This window comes from Hippopotamus amphibius, chromosome 11, assembly GCF_030028045.1.
Source record: "Hippopotamus amphibius kiboko isolate mHipAmp2 chromosome 11, mHipAmp2.hap2, whole genome shotgun sequence".
NCBI classification, from domain to species: domain Eukaryota; kingdom Metazoa; phylum Chordata; class Mammalia; order Artiodactyla; family Hippopotamidae; genus Hippopotamus; species Hippopotamus amphibius.
This window is the reverse complement of record NC_080196.1, coordinates 37845091-37855180: the sequence shown is the minus strand read 5'-3', so window position 1 is coordinate 37855180 and position 10090 is coordinate 37845091. Positions and strand designations below refer to the sequence as shown.

Sequence of the window (10090 nt, the reverse complement as noted above, 5' to 3'; positions counted from 1 at the left end):
CCCAGAATACAAGGGGAATGCGGGGGTGGTGGGTGGGTGGCTGATGGTTGTTATAGCCACAGCCACCTCTGAGGGACAGGTTGGGGAGCTGGAGACCTGGCTTTCATACCCAAGTGACCTTGGGCAAGTGATGTAAACCTCTCTGGGTTTACATCTGTAAAATGGGACTTACCCAGATAGGTAGATAGGTACTTGTAGATAGATAGATACTAGATGTTTTGCAAGTTTCAAGTAAGATCATGAGTGTGTTTTTAAATTGCTGAAAATAGGGACTATCCACAAGAAAATGTTTAACTCTCACCTGGCTTCTTTTATCAGCATTTGTGTAGCTGTGGTGCTGGAAGCTGAGGGACCACATGTCCGGCTGTGAAGTCTTAGAAGCCAAGAATGTCATAGCTTGGATAGCATTTCTCAGTTATTCACAAGTTTCTAACACTTTCAACACTAATATGTAGTGCTGAGAATTGCCGAAAAAATGTTTTAAAGGGCATTTCAGCACTTTCATTATTGAAGTGTTTTTCAGTTAAAAAATGTATCTTAGAAATGTTATTAAAGACTATATTATAGAGTTCATTTCAATTAAACATAATGTATAACACTATCTTTGAGTTTTTCCAATGGACTTGCCACTTACTCTCTAAGGAAAAGCATGATTTGTTGGACAACTTCAGAATGACAAGTTGTATCATGTTTAGATTGGGGACTGAATGTATTTAAAAGTGGGTTGACACTATACGTTAGAACATCCACAATTTCAGGACGTGGTGTGTGGAATTCTTGCATTTTCCATCATGAATAATCAACTGGTTCCCTGCCATACCTTTCAAGCCTGGTTTCTACTCGGTGGGAGAGAAGGTTTCAGGCTGGTTTTCCTAAGCCTGTCTCCATGTGTAACACTATACGTAGTCTCCCATTTCCAGTAAAAGCAAAGTCGAATTGGAGAGAATCAGTTCTTTTCTGTTTTGTTTTAATATTATTTTTGAAGAACCCAAGATGTCTTGTTGTATTTTAAAACAACTTCAATCAGATGAATGCAAATTATAAACTAGGCGATGAACACTTTGAGGCAAACTGTGAGACTCCTTGTGAAACTGCTGTGCTTCAGCATCGGTATTTTTCCTCTTTCCCCTTACTAACCAACCAGCCATTGTGGATATACGTAAAACGATACATGGCAGTAATGAAAAACTGTTTAAAGTTGTTTAATGGTCAAAAAATACACATCGACGGTCATGTGCTGTTGCGTAAGAAACTGCACCCCGGAGAGGCGAGTCACAAGCCCGGCTTGCTCACTCCGTAAGCACTCCCATCGCTCTAGGGGGAAAGCTTTTTCATTTGTTTTATTTTATTTTTAAGTAGCTAATATGGTTAGGTGGTTTTAAATGCAAAATCTACCACAGCAGACTGGAATTGCTGGGTCCAATCCAACATGCACTTATAATTTCAATAGCTGTTGCCAAACTGTTCTCCAGAGGGTTTGTTCCAATTTACATGCTCAGCAGAAAGATCTGAGTGCTGTTTCTACACATTTTGCCAACTCAGGGTACTGATGCATGTTTGATCTTGGCCAACCTGATAGGTGGAACTGGTATGTTAGTGCTAGTTTAAATATGCAGTTCTCTTAATACAGATGAGGTTGGCATCTTTTTCAAATGTTTGAAATCCCCTGTAGGTTGTCTGTTAATGTCCTTTGCTCGCCTTTTTCTATTGAGAATTATAGGGTTTTTTTTGTTGTTTTTTTCTTGTTTTTTTATTTGGAGGAGCTCCTTATATATGAAGGAAATTAGCTGTATATTTTTGACATTAACCACAAATACATTTCCAAGTTTGTTGTTTGTCCTTTGGGTTTGTTTATGATAGTTTCTGTCACGCAGAAATTTAAAAAATATATATATATAATTTTTTGGAGTGGAATTTATCAAGCTTCTATTTTATGACTTCTAGGTTTTGTGTCATAATTAGAAAGGCCTTCAGGGTGAAAAAAAATGATTACGTATTAAATGTATTAAATTGTATTAAAATTGTAAGAAATGGAGATGGAATAGACACCACCACTTCCTTTAAAATTCCCAGGCTAGGAAGACTTTCAGAGACCTTGGGCTTTCCCAAGCCTTTGATTGGTATAAGCTGATTTATCCCAACCTCTGCATTGAACCACAGTGAAGACTGAGACCCAGAGAGGGAAAGTCCACCCAGGGTTGCCTTCCCTCAGGGGGCATTGCTTTCTCTTCTCAAGGCACCCCCAGGTAAGATGAAGCTCAAGCTGGGCCACATTTCTGCATACAGCACCCCCTCCCAGACTCTACTGGGAAGGAGGAAGAGAGCCTCCCACTGGCTGCAAGTAGGGAGGCAGATTCTCCGTGGGGAGTGGAGACTGTGCTCAGAGCCTCTGGAGGTGGGGGGAGGTCAGCCAGGTTCGTGAGGGGACTTGGCACCTCCCCTTCCCACCGTCTTCTCTGGGCCAGAGAAGATGCCATTCCTCAGTGCCCAGCACCTTCCCGAGAGCCTTATCCTAGGGCGGGTTCCTTTCGTTCATCTCTGCATTTCTAAGAAGCAGGGAGCTGGGTTTACCGCAAAGCTCAAGGAGCTCCAGCTTCAGCATCTGCCTTGCTTTAGGCGGGTCCTTCCCAGGCTGCGATGGACCCCAGCAATGTGTTCCCAGGGCCATATATTTTTGTAAAAATTGCCATTTTGAGTTATTTTTCTAAGAGTGCTCCCTCCCCAGTTGGGTTCCCGGCCCCACAATCCACTGCCGATCTGTAGTTAAGTGGTGATAATGGTGGGATTTCAGGAAAGCCCCGTGTGGGAGGGCATCTTCCTGTTACCTCTAAAATCACATCAAGCCAGGGACCCTTCTTAGTCACAAGCTCCATAGAGCAACGCCAGCCTGTTGCCACCAGCTCTTCACACCGAGCCTGGCTTACAGCATGACTTTACTGACGGGGTACATGGATGAGGGAGGGAGGGAGTGACAGCCCCCAACTCCGCCAGGTGTCACCCAGCCAGGGGTCACCCTGCCCGCTGCTTCTCCCTGCAGGGTGGAGAGGAGCAGACGCATCCAGAAGGTGCTGGTTCCCTCCTCCAGGCCCAGTGCAGCAGCCACTTCTTCTTTGCTGCAGTTAGAGGTACAGGTGCCCCCCTGGTCCCGGGGGTGGGGGTGAGTGGGGTGGGATCCTCTCTTTATTTCCCGAGGGCCTCAGTGAGTAGGTCGTGGGGGGTGTCTTTCAATGAGAAGTGTCGGGGGAGGAGGGGGTCATGTACGGGGGAGGGGGATGGTGGTGGACGTTTCTGAGTGGGAAGGAGATGGGGGGCAGTGCCCCACTGTCCATATATACTCACCACCGCCTCCCTACACGTGCTTCCCCCCCCCACATGCTTTTGGGTGGTATTTCCCTTCTTCCCTTACCTTCTGTCACCCTGCCCTTCCAACCCTTCCTAACTAACAAGTCTTTCCAGATTATCTCACAGGACTCTGGAATGTGATTAAATCTGTGTTTGTTTCTTCACACCCATTGTTCTGTCTCCTCTGTTCCTTTCAAGGCTCTGTAATCCCTGCTCCCCCTGTCATACTGGGGGATCCTTCCTGTTGGGGACGGTGCCTCCCTCCTCAGACTGGGGGCTCTCTGCTCCCTGATACCTGTTGGCACTTAGGTAAAAGTTAAGAGCAGAGTGTCGTGTGGGGCGTGTCGCTCTCAGATGGGAATCTGGGGTTGAGCGGGACCGAGGAACTGTTACAGAGACCCGGAGAAGGTGTCTGAATTGCACGTGGGCTTCCTTCTCCTTCTTCTCCTTCTTTCTTCTTCTCCTTCTCCTTCTTCTCCTTCTTTTTTTTAACTTTAACATTTTTATTGATAATATTTGGAGGGGGTAACATCCAACCAACACAAATCCAAGTAGAAATAAGTCAACGTGATTGTGATACAGTGAAGAAAGAGGAAGTAACAGCTTCCCTGGAGCCTCCTAGAAATAAAGATCGATTTACATGTTTCTAGAATACTCTCCCCTGTTATCTGTGTATCTCAGACTTCAAGCATTAAAAAGGCACAGTGGAAATAAGCTCCATTCATCGTAGGCCTCTCAGGCAGAGATACTAGATACATTTTGCTTATAGCTACTGTTGATGTCTGTATGTTAAACAGAAGTTTTGCCCCTGGCAATGGACCTTCCTCTCATTTTCTCACTCCCTTTCTTTGGAGGGTTCATTTTTCTGAATCAACCACACTTCATTATTTCTATCAAGCAATTTGAAAGGACTGTTGTAGCCTGCAGTGTAGTAAACCTTTTCATTGAAAACTTTTCCTTCTTCCCTCAAAATGCTTGCTAATGTCGAGTTATTCTTGATTCTTTTGGGCGCTAGAGAATGCATGGAAAGACCGTACAAACACCATCATTTCGGCTCTGTCTTCAATGAAGACATCTGACTCTGAGGGCCTGGGTGGATCAGATTGCTGTTCAGAGAGGATGTGCAGGGAAATGGTAATGGTAGACACGCTAAAAGGACCTGAACTGGGCCGCACGTAGCTTGTCACTGGAGCTGTCATCTTTATTTTCGTCTCTCATTTTTGCCTTGAGTGTAGCTGCTCAGCCTCGTAAAGCCAGTCTGCGTGGCTGAATCCCAGTCCACAGACTCAACCGAAGGGCTGACCCGCTTGGCAGGTCCCTAGTGTCGGATCTCATAACTTCCGGGCTGGGGGCCCGCGTCCCCCGAGGCCTCCCAGCCCGGCGTCTCCACCGCGGGGGCCTCCGAGCCCTCGGCTGCCCCGGGATCGCGCTCCAGCTCCTCGGCCATGGGCGGCGCCGACGCTCCGGGGAAAGAGCCCGGCGAGCTGCGCCGCGAACCGGGCCGCGCCCGGGCCCTTCTTCTTTAATTAAAGAGATTGTTACTAGGTTACATTGTAACAGGCTTCAAAATTCCAAAGGCATAAAGAGTGCTGAGTGACATCTGTCGCCCGAGCCCTGTCCTCTAAACACCCAGTCCTCCTCCTTCCCCTCAACACCATTGCCGGCACCTCCCCCCCACCACACACAGTGTATATGAAACAGGATGGGGTGGGGGTGGGGAGAATGTAGACAGTTATGAAAGCTTAGACTTTCTCTTGTATTTAAAAAAATAAGTGATATGCAACCACTTCAGAAAACTTTGGTGATATCTTTAAAGCTGACCACCGGCATATACTATGACCACACAATTTCTTTTCTAGGTTTCTTATCAACAGAGATGCACATGTCTGCACACCAGGAGACTGTTCAAAAATGTTCCTGACAGCATCATGCCTAAGAGCCCATTAATGGAAACATTCAGCAATCCATGGAAGGCAGAATGGATAAATAAGTTACAAAATATCCTTCTAATGGGATAGCAAACAGTGATAAAAATGAACACATGACTGGGTGTGTCCCACAAAGGCGCTGACCAAGCCAGATTCACAAGGCGCATGTGTGACTCTTTATGCAAAGACTTAACGCAGCAGCGATGAATCTATGGTGTTAGGTGCCAGGTTGTGGTGACATCTGTGGGGAGAGAGGGTAGAAATGGGGGCAGCCAGGGGAGGGGTTTCTGAAGTGCTGTCTGTGACCTTCTTGGCTCAGGACCCTGAATCCCCTGTGCCTGTCCAGGGCGTACAGTGCACCTGGGCTGAGGACCCACAAGAAAATGGGGATGGGGGACATCATGGCAGAGGGAAGTCATTATGTCTGAGAAGTGCGGGGAGCCCCACAGGGGCCTAGTGGGCTGGACGATCAACCCCCCACTTGGCCTGAGCAGCACGTTGGCCAGAGCAGGGCTGGAAAGACTAATGTGCTGGTGAATAAAGTGCAGGGTTTGAGTCAAAAGCCTTTCTGTTCAGTACAGCAGACACCGAAGTACCTGCTCCGAGCCAGACACAGCCTCGGTTCTCTAGGATCCAAGAAGAATAAGACCTGGGCTCAGCTCTCACTGGGCTCATAGTCTGGTGGGAGGAAGATGTGGTGTCTGGGTGAACAGCTGGCATGCAATATGGTGAGTGCCACCAGGGAGGTGTGTGCCCATGTTACAGGAGCCCTGAGGAGGAAGCATCTCTCAGGGCTGGGGAGCCGACACAGGAGAGCTGAGTCCTACAGGGAACAGGACCCCCAGGGCCAGCGGAGGTGGTGCAGGCTGGGCCAGCAGAGTCAGAGGCTGGGGTGGGGGGGGGGGGGGGGCATGCACTTTGGGGAAGTACATTTTCACTGGAGCAAAAATTTTGTGCAGGGAAGTGAAAAGAAGCACAGGGAAGTGAAAAGAAGTGAGGCAAGAAACTTGGGCAGGGCAGGGCCCCAAATTGTGAAGAGCTTGATTTACAGTTTGGAAAGGAGTCAACATTTCCCTTCCTCTCTCCCCTCCCCTCCCCTCCCTCCCTCCTTCCCTCCCTCCCTGCCTCCCCACCTCTCTTTCTTCCTTCCTTCCTCTCTTTCTTTCTTCTTTCTCTCTTTCTCTTTCTTTCTCTTTCTTTCTTTCTTTCTTTCTCCCTTCCTTCCTTCCTTCCTTCCTTCCTTTTTCTTTCTTTCTTTCTTTCTTTTCTTTCTTTCTTTTCCTTTCCTCTTGCTTTCTTGCTTTCTTTCTGTCTGTCTGTCTCTCCCTCTCTCCCTTCCTTCTTTTATTTCTTCACTTTTTCTTTTCCCTTTATAAAACCCATACACCCTCCCTACAATAACTTTGGAATATGCAAAAACCGAGAGTGTGAGCTCAGTGAAGACAAGAATTTTGCTAATTCCCTATCATTTTCCCAGGGTCCACGGTGGTACCTGACATTAGGTAGATGCTCAAGAAATATGTGTTGATGACATGGGTACTGCGCTGCACCTGCAGCATAAGATGGGCAAGACAGGGCATTGACTCTCTTGGAGTCCTTATAATTAACCAGTAATCTTGGCAAATGCCACAGCAGGGAATTGGGGCTCAAACACCTAACCTTGGGGTGGGGGTGGGGGTGTAGAATCCAGGGAAAGTTTCCTTCAGGGAGCAGCACAGAAGCTAAGACCCAAAGGTCATGGTAGGAACTAGTCAGAGCAGCTGTGTTCCAGGCAGAGGGGATAACACTGGGGAGGCCCAGAGGCAAGAGAGCCCTGGCGGGGGCGGGGGTGGCTGGAGGGACAGGGGTGAGTGTGAAGATAGAACTGCAGGGCAGAGTCGCAGAAGGGGAGCAGAGGTGGCTGCAAAGCACAGTAGGGGTCCTACTTGAAGGCCAAAGGAAGAATGTGGGGCTTTGTCTTGAGGACAGTGGGGTTTAGACAAGAGAGTGCTGTGATAAATTTCATAGCAAAGGGAATAGCTGTGAAGGGGGGCAGGGAGATGGGAGCCAGGCGGGTGAGACTGTTAAGGCCAGGGGATGGAGGGGAGGGGGGTCCAGGCGAGGGCAGAGGCCACTGGCACAGGAAAGAACCGGACTCACAGTTTCCTACAGGTAGACTGATCTTGGGGACCGAGGGCTGAGGGGTTGAAGGAAAGAGAAGAGTCTCACGTGACTCCAGGTTTCTGGCCAGGAAAACAGATGCAATATGGGGAGGGAGAGTCCTGGGGACATTATGTAAATGCTACACAAATATTACTGCCACTTCTTCTTATTCAAATGCACTGTTTGCATGTGGCTCCCAGTCAGGGATGACTGATGGAAGTGACAGGTGCCTTTTCCCCAGGCTCAGCTGGCTCTCACGCCCCTGCCCTCCCCTTGCCAGCCTCTCCTTCCTTCTGAAGGGCTCTCCCAGCCCTGGTTCTTGGTCTGTGGATTTCCTCCAGGCTCCTTTCTCCTCATCCCACCCCCTAGATCTTAAGGAAGCAAAATTTTTTCCTTCCTGGCCCTGAGCCCAGCTGTCAGCCAAGGATTGCATGAGTTCCCCTCCCTGTCACCTGCTCCTTACTCATTCCTGCACGGAAATGCCCCACCAGACGCGGGCTTAGCTCTCCACTCAATTTCCCTTTCTCCCACCTGGGGTTTTCTGCTCACCTGTTGGGCCACTTGCCCTGCAGTCCCTTCCATTCTCTTTGCTTCTCTTCACCTTTCTCCTGAAGTTGCACCTTCTTTGAAAATCTTCCCAACCCTTCCAGAGCCCCTTGATTCTGCGTGTGTGCATGTACCTCCCGTGTGCTGAGCTGTAGGTTTCCTCTCATCCGGGCAGGTGGCCACCCTGACCCTGACACGAAGTATCTGGGCACATAACAAGGGTGGTGCAGGGAGATGTGCTAGACTGGAAGGTCCCCAGGGCATAGCCTGGTCTGGTTTGCTCTTTGCATATCCCCAAAGCCTGGCACCCAGGAGACACTCAGTAAACATTTGTTGAGAAGAACGCAGCAGACACAGAGGCATGCCTGCAGACCTTCCTTCAAGAAAGGGCTTGCTGCCCGTTGCAAGAAGTGTGGTGAGCTGACGGGCCAGTTCTCAGCCTCTTCCTGGTCCCCAGGGCTGGGACAAGGGTGAGGAGAGCGAGGCATCTAGGACACAAAATGTGAGGAGGTGTGGTTCTCGGGATCGTGCAACCACCACCTTTTACTTTGTGCTCGAGGCACCTCGTTCACCCCTCTCTAGTCCTGGCCTTGAGGGTCAGCCGGGGCTGAGCCCAGCAGTGATCCCAGGGCCTGGTCATCTCTGCCCAGCACAGGCGGGGTGCCTCCCATGGGAATATTTGCTCAGGAGTTGCCCATCAGGCAGATCTGGTTGAGAACTGTCAGAGCTGCCCAATTCTGTTTCCTTTCGCTGAAGTGACTCCCCAGGGACCCTTTCCCATGCCTATCTTCATCTCAGCAGCTGCTTCCTGGTGAACCTGACCTGATGAACAGGTGCATCCAGAATACAAAGTAAAGCATCCAGACCCCTGGGAGGACCTCGCGCCCAGCCTTGGACCTGGTGCCTGGCACACACAGATGCTCAGTAAATCACCAAGAGCTGACTGAACGGTGCGGAGATCCCCAGCGGTCTGAACACCTGGTGGGAGTCCAGTAACTGGATATGCTGACCTAGCTAGATGTCCCCAAACTGGGGTTCCCAAGGCACCTCTGTAGGCAGTAACCAAGGTGACAGAGCTGTTTGCACGGTTTAAATGGTCTCATGGAATTTATGCTGTGATAAGGTCACTCAGGTTAACAAAAAGGCCTGATCTTTTGCTTTTGGTGGGAATGATATCAGAGCGGTGTGGCAACATGGGCTTCTCCTGGATAAGCAATAATCATTCCCATCAGCACCTGTATATAAACATGTTTTTCACTGGGTGTAATGGGGGCAGAGGAGAGCAGTGAGAAGGTCAGGGACTTTGGACTATCGTACCAGGTATCCTCCGGCAAATCACTCTACATCTCCAAGCCTCAGTTCCCCCACCTGTAAAGTGGGATCCAGGAATGTCCTGTTGTGGGGGCTGTGAGGATTAGATGAGACCACAATGTAAGGAGCTCACTATAGTGTTTAGCCCTGTGTAGAGTGGCAGCTACTAGCATCATCAACTAATGCCCATAGTTTGCCCTTCAAAACCTTTTAAAAGATGGAGTCAATGGGCATGAGTGCCGTCAGGCATGCTTGGCGGTGACTGGCCTACGTGCTTTGTGTGGACCAGGTTGGGACAGAGGCCATTCATTTTTTTTTTTTTATATTATTTATTTATTTATTTGGCTGCATTTAGTCTTTGTGGCTGCAAGCAGAGCTTTCTCTAGTTGCGGCGAGTGGGGGCTACTCTTCATTGCAGTGCGCGGGCTTCTCATTGCAGTGGCTTCTCTTGTTGTGGAACACGGGCTCTAGGTGCCCAGGCTTCACTATTTGTGGCACATGGGCTCAGTAGCTGTGGCTCGTAAGCTCTAGTGTGCAGGCTCAGTAGTTGTGGTGCATGGGCTCAGTAGCTCCACAACATACGGGATCTTTCCGGACTGGGGCTCAAACCTGTGTCCTCTGAATTGGCAGGAAGATTCCTAACCACTGTGCCACCAGGGAAGTCCCGAGACCATTCTTTTTTTTTTTTTTTTTTTGCTGTGCGCGGGCTTTCTTTAGTTGCGGTGAGTGGGGGCTACTCTTCGTTGTGGTGCGCAGGCTCCTCATTGCTGTGGCTTCTCTTGTTGCGGAGTACAGACTCTAGGCGTGTGGGCTTCAGTAGT

At 49.2% G+C, this 10090-nt stretch overlaps 1 pseudogene; it reads right to left on the bottom strand.

The window, feature by feature from the left end:
* Positions 1 to 4130: 4130 nt before the first annotated feature.
* Positions 4131 to 8044, bottom strand: LOC130831415 (heme-binding protein 2-like; annotated as a pseudogene).
* Positions 8045 to 10090: the final 2046 nt, after the last annotated feature.